The sequence below is a fragment of the Scyliorhinus torazame genome, chromosome 1 (assembly GCF_047496885.1).
Source record: "Scyliorhinus torazame isolate Kashiwa2021f chromosome 1, sScyTor2.1, whole genome shotgun sequence".
Lineage (NCBI taxonomy): Eukaryota > Metazoa > Chordata > Chondrichthyes > Carcharhiniformes > Scyliorhinidae > Scyliorhinus > Scyliorhinus torazame.
The window spans coordinates 128,519,456-128,537,291 of record NC_092707.1 but is presented as its reverse complement, the minus strand read 5'-3'; the positions used below and the strand labels follow the sequence as shown (position 1 = coordinate 128,537,291).

Here is a 17,836-nt window from a genome sequence, read left to right as displayed (position 1 = left end):
TGGCAAATGCAGAACTGCGAACTCATAACCTCCTGCTAAGTTATTATCAAGAACGTTATGTTACAAGATGTCAAACGGATTTTCTATTTAATTTCCGGAAGGGTTTGCGCCGTCTCTTCTCCCTGAAGACAGTCACTTACGCTGGGGTTGGGGGAACTGGGCACACTTAATAATAATAATCCTTATTATTGTCACAAGTAGGCTTACATTAACACTGCAATGAAGTTACTGTGAAAAGCCCCCAGTCGCCACACTCCGGCTCCTGTTTGGTTTCACAGAGGGAGAATTCAGAGCGCCCAATTCACCTAACAGCACGTCTTTCGGGCCTTGTAAAGGAAACCGCCCGGAGGAAACACACACAGACACGGGGAGAACGTGCAGATTCCGCATAGAGAGTGACCCAAGCGGGCATCGAACCTGGGACTCTGGCGCAGTGAAGCAAGTGTTAACAACTGTGCTACTGAGCTGCCCACTTTGGTGCACAACAACATTTTGAATTTATATAGCACCTTTCACATAGAACATAGAACATAGAACAATACAGCGCAGTACAGGCCCTTCGGCCCACGATGTTGCACCGAAACAAAAGCCATCTAACCTACACTATGCCATTATCATCCATATGTTTATCCAATAAACTTTTAAATGCCCTCAATGTTGGCGAGTTCACTACTGTAGCAGGTAGGGCATTCCACGGCCTCACTACTCTTTGCGTAAAGAACCTACCTCTGACCTCTGTCCTATATCTATTACCCCTCAGTTTAAAGTTATGTCCCCTCGTGCCAGCCATATCCATCCGCGGGAGAAGGCTCTCACTGTCCACCCTATCCAACCCCCTGATCATTTTGTATGCCTCTATTAAGTCTCCTCTTAGCCTTCTTCTCTCCAACGAAAACAACCTCAAGTCCGTCAGCCTTTCCTCATAAGAATTTCCCTCCATACCAGGCAACATCCTGGTAAATCTCCTCTGCACCCGCTCCAAAGCCTCCACGTCCTTCCTATAATGCGGTGACCAGAACTGTACGCAATACTCCAAATGCGGCCGGACCAGAGTTCTGTACAGCTGCAACATGACCTCTCGACTCCGGAACTCAATCCCTCTACCAATAAAGGCCAACACTCCATAGGCCTTCTTCACAACCCTATCAACCTGGGTGGCAACTTTCAGGGATCTATGTACATGGACACCTAGATCCCTCTGCTCAGCCACACTTTCAAGAACTTTACCATTAGCCAAATATTCCGCATTCCTGTTATTCCTTCCAAAGTGAATCACCTCACACTTCTCTACATTAAACTCCATTTGCCACCTCTCAGCCCAGCTCTGCAGCTTATCTATATCCCTCTGTAACCTGCTACATCCTTCCACACTATCGACAACACCACCGACTTTAGTATCATCTGCAAATTTACTCACCCACCCTTCTGTGCCTTCCTCTAGGTCATTGATAAAAATGACAAACAGCAACGGCCCCAGAACAGATCCTTGTGGTACTCCACTTGTGACTGAACTCCATTCTGAACATTTCCCATCAACCACCACCCTCTGTCTTCTTTCAGCTAGCCAATTTCTGATCCACATCTCTAAATCACCCTCAATCCCCAGCCTCCGTATTTTTTGCAATAGCCTACCGTGGGGAACCTTATCAAACGCTTTGCTGAAATCCATATACACCACATCAACTGCTCTACCCTCGTCTACCTGTTCAGTCACCTTCTCAAAGAACTCAATAAGGTTTGTGAGGCATGACCTACCCTTCACAAAGCCATGCTGACTATCCCTGATCATATCATTCCTATCTAGATGATTATAAATCTTGTCCCTTATAATCCCCTCCAAGACTTTACCCACTACAGACGTGAGGCTCACCGGTCTATAGTTGCCGGGGTTGTCTCTGCTCCCCTTTTTGAACAAAGGGACCACATTTGCTGTCCTCCAGTCCTCTGGCACTATTCCTGTAGCCAATGATGACATAAAAATCAAAGCCAAAGGTCCAGCAATCTCTTCCCTGGCCTCCCATAGAATCCTAGGATAAATCCCATCAGGTCCCGGGGACTTATCTATTTTCAGCCTGTCCAGAATTGCCAACACCTCTTCCCTACGTACCTCAATGCCATCTATTCTATTAGCCTGGGACTCAGCATTCTCCTCCACAACATTCTCTTTTTCCTGAGTGAATACTGACGAAAAATATTCATTTAGTATCTCGCCTATCTCTTCAGACTCCACACACAATTTCCCATCCCTGTCCTTGACTGGTCCTACTCTTTCCCTAGTCATTCGCTTATTCCTGACATACCTATAGAAAGCTTTTGGGTTTTCCTTGATCCTTCCTGCCAAATACTTCTCATGTCCCCTCCTTGCTCGTCTTAGCTCTCTCTTTAGATCCTTCCTCGCTAGTCAAAAACATAGTCAAACGTTCCAAGTTACTTTTGCTAGAGCGATCAAACAGAAATTTGACACCGAGTCACATAAGGAGATATTAGAATAGATGACAAAACACTTGCCAAAGAGTTACATTACATGGTCTAGGCGTGTTGTGGTGCAAATGGGGGGGTAGTCTTTTAAAGAACCGCTCAGGACTGCTCTTCCAAACATGGGGAGAACAAATATAATTTCCTCAGGCTAGTTCGAATAGCCAAACTTAGCCAGGGGTTTGCCTCATAATTCCACCACCTCACGCAGGAGTGAGATACACGGGGAAGAAATTGCATTTCTGTAGCACCTTTCACAATCCCAAGATGCCCCCAAGCCCTTTACCACCAATGAAGTGCATGTCACTGTGGTAATCGACATGGTGGATATGGAGAGGACATTTCCTCTTGTCGGAGAATCTAGAACTAGGGGAGTCACTGTTTAAAAATAAGGGGTTGCTCATTTAAGAGAGAGATGAGAATTTATTTTCTCTCCGAGGTTAGTCAGTCTCTGAAACTCTCTTCCTCAAAAGCGGTGTGGAAGGAGAATGTTTGAATATTTTAAGGCCGAGCTAGATAGATTCTTGATTAACAAGGGGGGGTGGGGGGATGATACGTTATCCTTGTGGGGTTGAGGTTACAATCAGACCAGCCATGATCTTATTGAATGACGGAGCAGGATCGATGGGCCAAGTGGCCTACTCCTAATTTGTATGTAATGTAGGAAATGTGGAAACTAATTTGCACACAGCCAGCTCCAAAAGACAGTCATGAGATTCTGGCCAAATAATCAGATTTTATAAGCGGTACAAAAATAAACTACTGCAGATGCCAGAAATCTGATACGAAAACAGAAAACGCTGAAAATATTCAGCGGCTCAGGCAGCCTCCACGGAGAAAGGGAGAGAGAGATAATGTTTTGAGATAGCCTTCTGTCAGAATGGTATGATGAGAGGCCGTCAACGGGAAACATTACCGCTGCTGGTTTCTCCACAGATACTGCCTGACATGCTATGTGCTCAGAGTAGCTACTATTTTTAAAAAAATTGATGTTGGTTGAGGGATTAAATATTGGTCAGGAGATGGAGAACAACGCTCCGCTCTACTTCAAAAGTTTGCCATGGGAGATATTCAATTGGGCCTCGGTTTAATGTCTTATCAGAAAGACAGCTGCAACTGGGCTTCAGCACCTCGTGTTAGACGGGATGGGGGTGGGGGGGTGGGGGGGACTACCCACAAACAGGCTACACCGATAGTCCTGCCCAGCACATTCTCAGGCTCAGAGGCCTAAGGTATGCTTTACTCTATCTTCCCGACATCCAGGCTCGGAATATCAGGCCCATAAACTAGTGAGACAAATTATAAACAGCCAATCTCCAAAAAAAACTTCAGTACCAGTAATCCCAGAATCCCAAAGCATCGAAAGAAAAGGAATTTGGTTGCTTTTGGCCCAGTTAGAAAATAAGTTTGCCTGGTAACAAAGATTTCACAGTGTGCACAGCCCTAATTACAGGGGAAGATAGTTAAAGGGAGAATGCACACGGCTTTTATATCGTAATCCATTCCAGTACAGCAGCAGAACATTGAAGAGTAGCGTTTTGCTATTGCATAAAATTAAATCAGAACCATTAACTTTGCCAATCACCACAAAGCAAGAGTCTGCATGCACAAAGTTTGATTCCAGAGTGCAGGCTTGTACCCAGCTGGTCATTCTTTTTTCTATCGCTGGCCAATCATTTCACCTTATGTTATTTATTACATCCAAAGTGTTGGCTCACTCCTATGACTAGTTGAATCTGATGGGAGATCAACATTCCAACCCGCCTATAAAAACCCAGATAGTTCCAACTTGCTTTTCAGACTCTGGAGCACAGAAATATACGCAGAGAGTACATTAGCTGCAACCGAGAAATGTATCTCTGCTTGTACACTGTGCTTTCTTACTGAACAGAAATTCCACCTGTAACACCTTCACCCCTCCGCACCTAGGAAGAGCAGCGTGACATTTTGGACAGCAAACCAACAGAGGATCATGACAACCTTAAGGAGGAAGCTGGTGGTGGTGGGTGACGGTGGCTGTGGTAAAACAAGCCTGTTGTTTGTGCTAAGCAAGGATGAGTTCCCTGAAGACCATGTCCCCACTGTCTTTGAGACCTATGTGGCTGACATAGAGGTGAACCAAAGGCAAGTGGAACTGGTGCTGTGGGATCAAGAGGAACCAGCAACATTGCAAATCAGTGATCAAGAAAAAGGATATTTACTGCCAGTTTATTTTGCCGCACATGATCCAAAACTAGCTACACTCCTCAGAAGTAAATCTTCAAAATAAAACTGGTTACTGAACAGATTTAATTCCTCCCTTCTAAGAACCACCCCTATCCTGACACCGATGTCATCCTGATCTGCTTCTCGGTGGACATCCCCGACTCGCTGAGCAACATCCCGGATAAGTGGATGCCCGAGGTCAAACACTTTTGCCCTGGTGTGCCCGTGGTGCTGGTGGGTAACAAGAAGGACCTGAGGGGTGACCAGCAGGTCCGCAAGGAAGTGGCCAGGATCAAGTAGGAGCCTGTGAGGTGGGAAGAGGGCCGGGCCATGGCAGAAAGGGCCGGAGCCTATGCTTACTTGGAATGCTCGGCAAAGACTAAAGGCAGCATCAGGGAGGATTTTGAAACTGCCACCAGGGTCACCTTGAAAGCCACGGAGCCGGGATGCTTCAGCTGTGCGTGTGCACTGATGTAAGAGGTCTGGACTAGGACTGGTGAAAATACCAAGTTTTCCATAAAGGCAAAAACCTTATTAAGGTGTCAGAGCTGGAACACTGTTCAACCAAGTGGGCTGGGGAACCATAAAAATCACTGGGGGAACTACGACACTTGTCAGACAAGAGGTCAGCTGTGGCTTTGTGGTCAGCACTTACCTCTGAGTCCCACGGTTGAGGGTTCAAATCCCATTCTAGAGACTTGAGAACAAAATCCAGGCTGACACTGCTCTGCTGATAGTTTAGGAAAGGCAGCACTGTAAGAAGTGCCCCAACTGCCCTCTCAGGTGGAGGTGAAATTAGCCCTTGGCACCATTTCCAAGAAGAGCAGGGGAATTAATTTATCTGTTTGCGGCACCTAAGCATGCAGAAACTCTGCCACATTTCCTTAATTACAACAGTGTCTAGATCAAAATCTTTAATTAGCGGTAAAGTGCTTTGGGAAGTCCTGAGATGATATGTGCTATATAAATGCAAGTCTTTCTTTCTCCTTTTAACAAGCATTCCAAGTAGCTTCAAAATCATATTGACATTTTCTGTTAAGAAGTAAAGCAAAGTATTTTGTGGGACACTAGATGACAATGTTACAGTTCGGTTGGCTTATTTGTGACCAATATTTCCCATTAAATGGATAAGCCGGCTGGATTTTCTGCTTTTATGCTCAGACGTGCCTGTTTGCTAGTGTTGGAAAAGTAGGAAAAATTCCTCAGTGTTTCATCGGATACTTTCCCCTGTTTATAAAAGGGCGAGTAAGGTTGCGACAATTAGAGCGCTTGTTCTGCTAATTATCAGTTCATTTATACCGTCTCATTGCACACCAGGTAAAAGCTGAAGTCAGCGTTGGGGCAGATCCGGGTCACTTCATGGCTTGCCCCGAGCTATCGTTGCAGAGTTAACCAATTTCAACTGGAGAAGCTGCTAAACAACAGATCTGGTCCCACTCCTGTTGGATTGGGCAGTGTGGAGGGATTTGGGGGCGGGGCGGGGGGGGGGGGGGGCGGGGGGCTAATCTGCATTAACATTAGTCAGGTTTTTCCCTGGCGTTGAGTGCCACACATGGGGTATCTTTGCTGAAATGTGTGCAGGCGCTGGAGAACAAGGGTTGGCCTGTGATGTGATACCCTCATGGTCAAATATCCCACCAGCACTCACCTTCTGAATGGGCGGCGCGGTGGCATAGTGGTTTGCACTGCTGCCTTATGGCCCTGAATAACCCTGTCCATGTGGAGTTTGCACAGTCTCCCCATGTCTGCGTGATCTCACCCCCACACCCAAAGATGTGCAGGGTAGGTGGGTTGGCCACGCTAAATTGTCCCTTAATTGGAAAAAAAAGAATTGGCTATTCTAAATTTATTTGGAAAAAGCACTGGCCTTCCGCATGTGGAATGTCCACCTGGACGAATGATGCATGGGAAGACAAACAAAAGGACAATCCAAGTTCCCAAAAGAGAACACACAGCATTTGACACCAGTTTGAACTTATTATTGCATGTCAGATCGGTTGCAAAGGGAACAGCCAGTTCCAGAAACACAGCCACATAGAAAAATGGCACTGGGAAGGTTTAAGTGTCCCAGGAAGAAGGAATAGGTGATAGCTCTGCCTACAAATCTGCCAATTTGCACATTTCCCTCCCTTTGCTTTGTACACTATCGAACAGGCAACTAGGTCCCACAGACCAGGAAGGGCTCGAGAGTTTGATCCCCACTGTGTTGGGGAAGTTCACTGCGGAGGATAAGTGAGCAGCTCTCCACATTTTAGAATTCTTTCTGGTTTCGGCTCCGCTAACAATGCCAGAGGCCTGTTAACTTATGGGGCAGGTAATGGGGTTCATGGAGGTGAAGTGGCTGCCATTCACAAGGCAGGGAGCAGGAGACGAATAACCAGATGAGAGGGACCATGGGGGATTGGGGGTGGGGGGGGGGGGGGGGGGCGCGGAGGTGATGGGGCGAGTGTGAGGTGAGGGAAAGGCCATGAGACCCAGCAGGTGAGATGTGGAGACCCATCAGACCCAGGAATGAAAGGAAGGGGTTGGGGATCCTCTTCAGCTGTATTTGCTTGCAGGTCTGATAGAAAAGTCAAACTCCGACATCTGTTGTTTGAACCATCTCGGGAGTTTCTGTGACCAGGCAGACTAACTGCAGTGCTGCCCACATGCAGCAAGACGCCCAATGGGCAAGAAACTGGATAGCAGAAAAGGCTAACTTGGAGCAGGAGTGGCGGGTACCTCAACCACTCTCCCCAATGGTACGGAGGTACGTTAGATGGGAAGGTGGGGGGAGACGAAAATGTTTTAGTTATGTACTGTAAGCTTTTACCATATTTTCTTTGATACGGTGAGACTAGAGTTAAACATTAACCTCTTTATTTGCATTGGGTCAGTAGATAGCAATGTTCAGTGGATACTTACCAGATCAAACTCCAGTTTCAGAATGCGTACCTGCACAGGTTTCCTGGGAGCTTTCATGGGGATTTCACCTGGATTTTCAATCATTCTTCTGACTTTCCCCATAAATACTTGGAATAAACAAAGTGCTCGGTTGAAACACAACATGCTTTTTTTCTACAAGCATGTTGTTTTCGCAACAGATTCACTTTCAGTGCTCAAACACGCAGGCCATTGACGTGAAGATTTGAAAGGTGCTGTTGATTGAACCTCAAGGTTGAAATTCAGCCCCAAACTGATGGAACTGAAATCTCCGAATCCAAATCCCTTGATGGCTATAACAATACAATGGTCGAACAACAATTATGGTCCCAATGTTTTTACCCAGATGCACACACATCACAGCTGTGCGCCTTCATCTTATCAATAACTCAGAAGCTGCAGTTTAGTGAGCAGCATTCTAATCTGTGTCAGGTGGTCACGGGCTCGAGTCCTACTCTAGACTTAAGCGGATAATCCAGGCCGACACTCCTGGTGCAGTACCTGGAGTGCTGCACCAGCAGAGGTGCCACCTTCCAGGCGAGATGTTAAAACCAAGGCCCTATCTGTCCTCTCAGGTCAATGTAAAAACTCTCATTATACTGTTTCATAAACATACAACATAGAACAGTACAGCGCAGTACAGGCCCTTCAGCCCACGATGTTGTGCCGACCATTTATCCTAATCGAAGATCAACCTAACCTACACTCCTTCAATTTACTGCTGTCCACATGCCTGTCCAAGAGTCGCTTAAATGTCCCGAATAACTCCGACTCCACCACCTCTGCTGGCAGTACATTCCACGCACCCACCACTCTCTGTGTAAAGAACCTATCTCTGACATCTCCCCTATACCTTCCTCCAATCACCTTAAAATTATGTCCCCTCGTGACAGCCATTTCCGCCCTGGGGTTAAAGTTTCTGGCTATCCACTCTATCCATGCCTCTCATCACCTTGTACACCTCTATCACGTCACCTCTCTTCCTTCTTCGTTCCAGTAAGAAAAGCCCTAGTTCCCTCAATCTTTTACCAGTCCAGACAGCATCCTGGTAAATCTTCTCTGTACCCTCTCCAAAGCATCCACATCCTTCCTATAATGAGGTGACCAGAACTGGACACAATATTCTAAGTGCGGTCTAACTAGGATTTTATAAAGCTGCAGCAAAACCTCACGGCTCTTAAACTCAATCCCCCTGTTCATGAAAGCCAACAAATCATATGCCTTCTTAACAACCCTATCTACCTGGGTGGCAAATTTGAGGGTCTATGTACGTGGACCCCAAGATCCTTCTGTTCCTCCACACTTCCAAGAATCCTGCCTTTAACCCTGTATTCAGCATTCAAATTCGACCTTCCAAAATTAATCACTTCACATTTATCTAGGTTAAACTCCATCTGCCACTTCTCAGCCCAGCTCTGCATCCTGTCAATGTCCTGGTGTAATCTGCAACAGCCCTCAACACTATCTACAACTCCCCCAACCTTCGTGTCATTGGCAAACCTACTAATCCACCCTTCCACTTCCTCATCCAAGTCATTTATCAAAACCACAAAGAGCAGAGGTCCCAGAACAGATCCCTGCGGGACACCACTGGTCACCGACCTCCAGGCGGAATACTTTCCATCCACTACCACTCGCTGTCTTCTTCCGGCCAGCCAATTCTGTATCCAGACAGCCAAATTTCCCTGTAACCCATGCCCCCTAACTTTCTGAATGAGCCTACCATGAGGAACCTTATCAAATGCCTTACTGAAATCCATATACACCACATCCACTGCCCGACCTTCATCAATGTGTCACGTCACATCCTCAAAGAATTCAATGAGGCTTGTGAGGCATGACCTGCCCCTCACAAAGCTATGCTGACTATCAAACTATGTTTTTCTAAATAATCATAAATCCTATCTCTCAGAATCCTTGCCAATATTTTGCTCATGACAGACGTAAGACAGATGGGTCTGTAATTCCCAGGGATTTCTCGATTCCCTTTCTTGAACAGGGGAACAACAATCGTCTCCCTCCAATCATCCGGTACTACTCCAGTGGACAATGAGGACGCAAAGGTTATCACCACGGTGCAGCACTCTCCTCCCTCGTTTCCCGTAGTAACCTTGGGTATATCCCGTCAGGCCCAGGGGACTTTTCAAAATTTCCAGAACATCCCCCTTCTTAATATCAACCTGTTCGAGTCTATTAACCTGGTTCACACTGTTCTCATGAGCAACAAGGTCCCTCTCTCTAGTGAATACTGAAGCAAAATATTCATATAGGGCCTCCCCCATCTCCTCAGACTCTAGGCACAAATTCCCTCCACTATCCCTGATCGGCCCTACTCTCACTCTGATCATCCTCTTATTTCTCACATAAGTGTAGAATGCCTTGGGGTTTTCCCTAATCCTTCCCAGCAGGGCTTTCTCATGACCCCTTCTAGCTCTCCCAAGTCCATTTTTGAGCTCCTTCCTGGCTACTTTGTCACCCTCTAGACTCATGCCAGATCCTTGCTTCCTCAACCTTACGTAAGCTCCCTTCTTCCTCTTGACTAGAAGCTCCACTTCTCCAGTCATCCAAGGCTCCTTCACCTTACCATTCCTTCCTCGTCTCAGTGGGACAAAACTATCCAGCACTCGCAGGAAGTGCTCTTAAACAACCCCCACATTACTGTTGTGCATTTCCCCAAGAACAATTGTTCCCACTTTATGCTCCTCAGCTCCTGTCTAATAGCAGTATAATTTCCCCATCCCAAATTAAATACCTTCCTATACTGTCTGTTCCTATCCCTCTCCATGACAATGGTAAAGGCCAAAGAGTTATGGTCACTGTCACCGAAATGCTCTCCCACTGAGACATCTGACACCGCGCCTGGTTTGTTGCCGAGCACCAAGTCCAATATGGCCTCCCCCGTGGCCTTCCCCCTAGTCGGCTCATCTACATATTGAGTCAGAAAACCTTCCTGTATACACCTGACAAATTCTGCACCATTTAAACCATTTGCAGTAAGGAGATTCCAGTCAATATTAGGGAAGTTGAAGTCTCCCATGACAACAACTCTTACTTCTGCACCTTTCCAAGATCTGCTGCCCAATCTGTTCCTCCATCTCTCTGCTGCTATTGGCAGGTCTATAGAAAACACCCAATAAAGTGACTGCTCCTTTCTTGTTTCTGACTTCCACCCATACTGACTCAGTAGACAAACCCTCCTCAACTACCTCCTTTTCTGCAACTGTGCACTCCGTAATTAACAGTGCCACGCCCCCTCCTCTTTTACCTCTGATGTACCTTCAATCCATAGAGAGACAGCGAGAGCGAGTGAACATAAGGCTTTATTAGTCGTGAACTTGCCTAGCCAGAGTCAGTCGTACAGATGAATGCTGCCCACAAGAGGCCGGCCTATATATGCCCCGGTGTGGGTGGAGCCAGAGGCGGAGCCATACCGGGGTTACAGTACCTGGAAGCAGTTCATATCACCCTTCCAGGTCATAGGTCACAGGTTATGGCATTATGCATGCATTATGGTGAATACATTCACCACAACCTCCCTCCCTATTCTTCTGAAAACATCTAAGCCCCGGAACATCTAACAACCATTCCTGCCCCTGTGAAATCCATGTCTCTGTAATGGCCACAACATCGAGTTCCAAGTACTGATCCATGTTCTAAGTTCATTTCCCTTATTCTGGAGACTCCTTGCATTGAAACAGACACATTTTAACCCATTCCACCAAGTGCAACTTTGCCCTATCAACTGTCTATCCTTCCTCACAGGCTCGCTGCATACTATTTCTGCCTGTTCAACAGCTACCCTATCCTCTGATCCATAGCTCTGGTTCCCATCCCCCTGCCAAACTAGCTTAAACCCTCCCGAAGAGCTCTAGCAAACCTCCCACCCAGGATATTGGTGCCCCTCCAGTTTAGGTGCAATCCGTCCCTCATGTACAGGTCCCACCTTTCCCAGAAGGTATCCCAATGATCCACATATCTGAAGCATTCCCTCCTGCACCAGTTCTGTAGCCACTGCGATCTGCACTCGCTCTCTGTTCCTTGTCTCACTTGCACCGGTAGCAATCCTGAGATCACTACTCTGCTTGTCCTGCTCTTTAGCTTCCAACCTAACTTCCTAAAATCACTTTTTAGATCCTCATCCCTTTTCTTAGCTATGTCGTTGGTGCCTACGTGCACCACAACTTCTGGTTGTTCACCCTCCCCCTTACAAATCATGTAGACAGGGCAGCACGGTGGCGCAAGTGGTTAGCACGGTTGCCTCACGGCGCCAAGGTCCTAGGTTTGATCCCGGCTCTGGGTCACTGTCCGTGTGGAGTTTGCACATTCTCCCCGTGTTTGCGTGGGTTTCGCCCCCACAACCCAAAGATTTGATAGGTGGACTGGCCACACTAAATTGGCCCTTAATTGGAAAAAATGAATTGGGTACTCTAAATTTTTTTTTTAAGAATCCTGTAGACTCGATCGGAGACATCCCTGGCCCTGGCACCCGGGAGGCAACATATCTCTCGTTCGCGACCACAGAATCTCCTATCCGTTCCCCTAACCATTGAGTCTCCTATCACTATTGTTTTTCTGTTCTCCCCCCTTCCCTTCTGAGACACAGAGCCAGGCTCAGTGCCCGAGACCTGGCCGCTCGGGCCTTCCCCCGGTAGGTCATCCCCCCCAACAGCATCCAAAACGGTATACTTGTTTTGAAGGGGAACGGCCACGAGGGATCCCTGCACTGTCTGCCCGTTTGTTTTCTTTCCCCTGACTGTAACCCAGCTACTCTTGTCCTGTACCTTGGGTGTGGCTACCTCCCTGTAACCATAAAGTCGGGGAATTATCCCTGGTCCCCTGACCAAAATTATCCCTTAACCAACATCGTAAAAAAAGCAGACCGTCTGCTTGTTTTGCAATACAGAAATTGGCTGACACCTCTCTGGCACTACAGCAGTGATTACACTTCCAAAGTATCCCTTTGGCTATAAAGCGCTTTGGGACATCAACAGGTTGTAGAAGTTGCTACATAAACGCAAATCCTTCTTTCTAAACTGGCAGCATCATTCATAGTGGCCAAGTGAACTGCAGGCATACAGATCTGTAGATCTACTGGCCGCATATTAATTGGACTTATAGATTCTCCTGATAAGGTATCACACCAGGATCAGTGCGTACTCTAGCGGAACAATAGCTTGTTCCTCACAAAGTGCACTTTTGAAGTCCTCAATGTTCGAACATAGAACATAGTTAGAACATAGAATCCCTACAGTGTCAAAGGAGGGCATTCGGCCCATTGAGCCTGCACTGACCCTTGGAAAGAGTACCCTACCTAGACCCACGCCCCCACCCTATCCCAGGAACCCCACTTAACCTTTTGGACATTAAGTAACCACCATACCAAACCTTTTGGACATGAAGGGGCAATTTAGCATGGTCAATCCACCTAAGCTTTGGACTGTGGGAGGAAACCGGAGCACCCAGAGGAAACCCACGCAGACATGGGGAGAACGTGCAAACACCACACAGACAGTGGCCTGAGGTTGGAATTAAACACAGGCCCCTGGCACTGTGAGGCAGTGGTGCTAACCACTGTGCCGCAATTAACTTGTTCTTCATTGGCATCAATCACATGTTAGAAAACAGGAGCAGGTAGTGGTGATAAGCACATCGTGGTGATAAGCAGATGGCTGATGAATATTAGATCCCTTCTCCGCACTCCTTGTAGATTAATCCAGTGCTTTTAAAACTTTTTTGCCCAGGACCCATTTTTATCAACTGGCCATCCTTCGTGACTCACTCCGGCCGACCTTCGCGACCCACGCTGCCCAAACTTCGCAACCCACCATTTTTGCTTGCCTTTAACTTGACAGGTGAGCCTGCTTGATCCTCACGATCTCACTTGCTTTGTCATTTATTGTTACATTTCTGCGAAGAACTTCAGCAGATTATTTAATATCTCACTGCATCCTTTGAAAAAAATCAAGAGGTTTGTCCTGAAACTCACCATGCTTAGTCTTCAAATATCTTTGAAGTTTTGAGTTTTTTTAATCTTTAATTTGCCAGTACTTCCCTGCACATAACACACATGAGCTTTGCATCCTGATTTGCATTGGCACACTTAATAAACCCATACCTCAAGAAATCCTCTTTATACTGCTTTGATTCTGATTTCAGCTTCTTCTAGAAGCCCTGGATCTCACACCAGCACTACTAGCAGCGACAAAATGGAGGAATCTCTCTCACGCCCAGAGCTTGTGACGGCAGTGTACGGAACACGTGACCTGCTCTCTACCGTGCTTCTGGAGAGAAGACGCCATCGATTTTTTAAAAGAATGTGTTCCTAGGTCAGCTCGCTGACAATAGGAGGCGGCATTCTGCCTCGCTGTGCTCTGGGCCTGCGCACATGTGAGGGGGCACGCAGGTACAGGACTGTCGGCATTCTGAAAGCCAGTCACGGGCAGCATTTGTAGAAGCAGGTCCCAGCCATTGGACCTTCATCCCGTGATTGGGAATGCCGTGACCAATGGCCCCGCGACCCTCCCGACACATGCCCTCGACTCACCCGCAGATCATGACCGTGAGTTTGAAAATGATTGGGTTAATCCACACGGTTCATAAAATCCAAGGTTCAACCTTTGGTCTGGCATTTAGCTGATTTCAGCCAGTACGCACTTCAAATGGAAAAAATGGACATTGGATCCATATTCTAGGCAAAAGACGTGGGGGAAACATAAACAATAGCAGGAGGCGGCGATTTAGCCCTTCTAGCCATCTCCGCCATTCATTAAGCCAGGAATCGAACCCGGGTCCCTGGTGCTGTGAAGCAACAATGCTACCACTGTACCACAGTGCCGCCCTCGTTGTCCCCATATCTGCGGAGGTTTCCGGGTGCTCCGGTTTCGTCCCACAAGTCCCGAAAGAAGTGCTTGTTAGGTGAATTGGACATTCTAAATTCTCTGTGTACCCGAACAGGTGCCAGAGTGTGTGGCGACTAGGGAATTTTCACAGTAACTTCATTGCAGTGTTAATGTAAGCTTACTTGTGACACTAATAAAGATTATTATGACCAGGGTTGATCATCCAACTGATCCGCCTTCCTCCCACAGCCCAATATAAATCACCACAGACACACACAAACGTGGTGCAGGATTTACTGACCACTCCGCCACGTGCTTTTCGGCGGTGGAGGTGACTCGCCAGTGGGATCTACTGATCTTGCCGTTATCAACAGGATTTCCTGGTGGCAGCACCACCCGTCACCGGGAAATCAGAACGCCAGCATCGGGACTGGAATTTCCTGCTGGCATGAACAGCCAGTAAATCCCTCCCCTGGAACACTAACCTTGTACAATTCACCGCACACACAAGGAACCCGAACCCAGTATAAATCACCACACACATGGGGCCCGAACCCAGTATAAATCACCACACACATGGGGCCCGAACCCAGTATAAATCACCACACACATGGGGCCCGAACCCAGTATAAATCACCACACACATGGGGCCCGAACCCAGTATAAATCACCACACACAAGGGGCCCGAACCCAGTATAAATCACCACACACATGGGGCCCGAACCCAGTATAAATCACCACACACATGGGATCCTAATCCAGTATAAATCACCACACACATGGAACCCTAACCAAGTATAAATCACCACACACATGGGATCCTAATCCAGTATAAATCACCACACACATGGAACCCTAACCAAGTATAAATCACCACACACATGGGATCCTAATCCAGTATAAATCACCACCCACATGGGATCCTAATCCAGTATAAATCACCACACACATGGGATCCTAATCCAGTATAAATCACCACACACATGGGATTCTAATCCAGTATAAATCACCACACACATGGGATCCTAATCCAGTATAAATCACCACACACATGGAACCCGAACCCAGTATAAATCACCACACACATGGAACCCGAACCCAGTATAAATCACCACACACATGGGATCCTAATCCAGTATAAATCACCACACACATGGGATTCTAATCCAGTATAAATCACCACACACATGGGATCCTAATCCAGTATAAATCACCACACACATGGAACCCGAACCCAGTATAAATCACCACACACATGGAACCCGAACCCAGTATAAATCACCACACACATGGGATCCTAATCCAGTATAAATCACCACACACATGGAACCATAGCCTACTATAAATCACCACACACATGGGATCCTAATCCAGTATAAATCACCACACACATGGAACCCGAACCCAGTATAAATCACCACACACATGGGGCCCGAACCCAGTATAAATCACCACACACATGGAACCATAGCCTACTATAAATCACCACACACATGGAACCCTAACCCAGTCTAAATCACAACACACATGGAGCCATAGCCTACTATAAATCACAACACACATGGAACCATAGCCTACTATAAATCACAACACACATGGAACCCTAACCCAATATAAATCACCACACGTTGAACCCTAACCTGGTAAAAATCACCACAAATGGAACCATACCCCAGTATAAATCACCACACAAATGGAACCATACCCCAGTACAAATCACCACACACATGGACGCTTGCCCCAGTGTGAGGCATCACACACCACAAAGACAATCGCAAATTTAAATGGGTTCAAATACCGTGGGGCAGCACGGTAGCATTGTGGATGGCACAATTGCTTCACAGCTCCAGGGTCCCAGGTTCGATTCCGGCTTGGGTCACTGTCTGTGCGGAGCCTGCACATCATAGATTATCATAGAATTTACAGTGCAGAAGGAGGCCTTTCAGCCCATCGCGTCTGCACCGGCTCTTGGAAAGAGCACCCTACCCAAGGTCAACACCGCCACCCTATCCCCATAACCCAGTAACCCCACCCAACACTAAGGGCAATTTTGGACACTAAGGGCAATTTATCATGGCCAATCCACCTAACCCGCACATCTTTGGACTGTGGGAGGAAACCGGAGCACCCGGAGGAAACCCACGCACACATGGGGAGGATGTGCAGACTCCGCACAGACAGTGACCCAAGCCAGAATCGAACCTGGGACCCTGGAGCTGTGAAACAATTGTGCTATCCACAAGGCTACCGTGCTGCCCGTACATCCTCCCCGTGGATTTCCTCTGGGTGCTCTGGTTTCCTCCCACAGTCCAAAGATGTGCAGGTTAGGTGGATTGGCCATGATAAATTGCCCTTAGTGTCCAAAATTACCCTTAGTGTTGGGTGGGGTTACTGGGTTATGGGAATAGAGTGGAGGTGTTGACCTTGGGTAGGATGCTCTTTCCAAGAGCCGGTGCAGACTCGATGGGCCGAATGGCCTCCTTCTGCACTGTAAATTCTATGATATCTATGAAGATCAGCCACAGCAACCTTGGTGTGTTCGTCCACTCTTCTTTTTTGTTATAAATTTGGTTTTTTGATAAATTTAGTGTACCAATCAATTTTTTCCAAATAAGGGACAATTTAGCGTGGCCAATCCACCTACCCTGCACATCTTTTGGGTTGTGGGGGCGAAATCCACGCAAACACGGAGAGAATGTGCATACTCCACACGGACAGTGACCCAGAGCCGGGATCGAACCTGGGACGTCGGCGTCTTGAGGCAGCAGTGCTAACCACTGCGCCACCGTGCTGCCCTCACTCTTCTGTTTTCCCAATTTCCTTCCCTCATCTCTTGAAGGTGACAACTCACAATTGGTTATTTGGTATCTCTGCCAACTGGTCATTCCCCAGCCAGTGATCTGGACAGTAGGTAGTTTGACCAAGAGAAGTTTATCCACGATGTAGACCGGCTTGTCCAACCTATTTGTTTTTTTTGGGTTGGGGGGGGGGATAATATATTTTTGGAAGAATTTCCAATTGAGGGACAATTTATCGCTGCCAATCCACCTACCCTGCACATCTTTGGATTGTGGGGGCGAGGCCCATGCAGACATGAGGAGAATGTGCAAACTCCACACAGACAGCCCGGACCCGGGTCCTTTGCAGCATGAAGCAGCACTGCTAACCACTGTGCCACCGTGCCATCCCAAATATCAAAAAGATAAGGGGCTGGATTCTCCGCCAGCCGCGCCACATTTCTATTTTACCCCGCCGGAGGGATGCTCCATTACGTCAATAGGGTTTCCCATTGTGGGGCAGCTCCACGCCGTCGGAAAACCCACGGGCTGCCGGCAAAGTGGAGCATCCCCGCCGGCGGAGAATCCAGCCCAAGATTTGGCACAACAATAAACTG

At 47.3% G+C, this 17,836-nt stretch overlaps 1 protein-coding gene and 1 pseudogene across 7 annotated transcripts in view; one reads left to right on the top strand and one right to left on the bottom strand.

The window, feature by feature from the left end:
- Positions 1-17,836, bottom strand: part of LOC140412215 (pumilio homolog 1-like) — a 208,390-nt gene that overhangs the window by 172,928 nt on the left and 17,626 nt on the right. The gene's annotated exons all lie outside the window — the stretch shown is intronic.
- On the top strand, positions 4,309-5,816 carry LOC140412363 (rho-related GTP-binding protein RhoB-like; annotated as a pseudogene).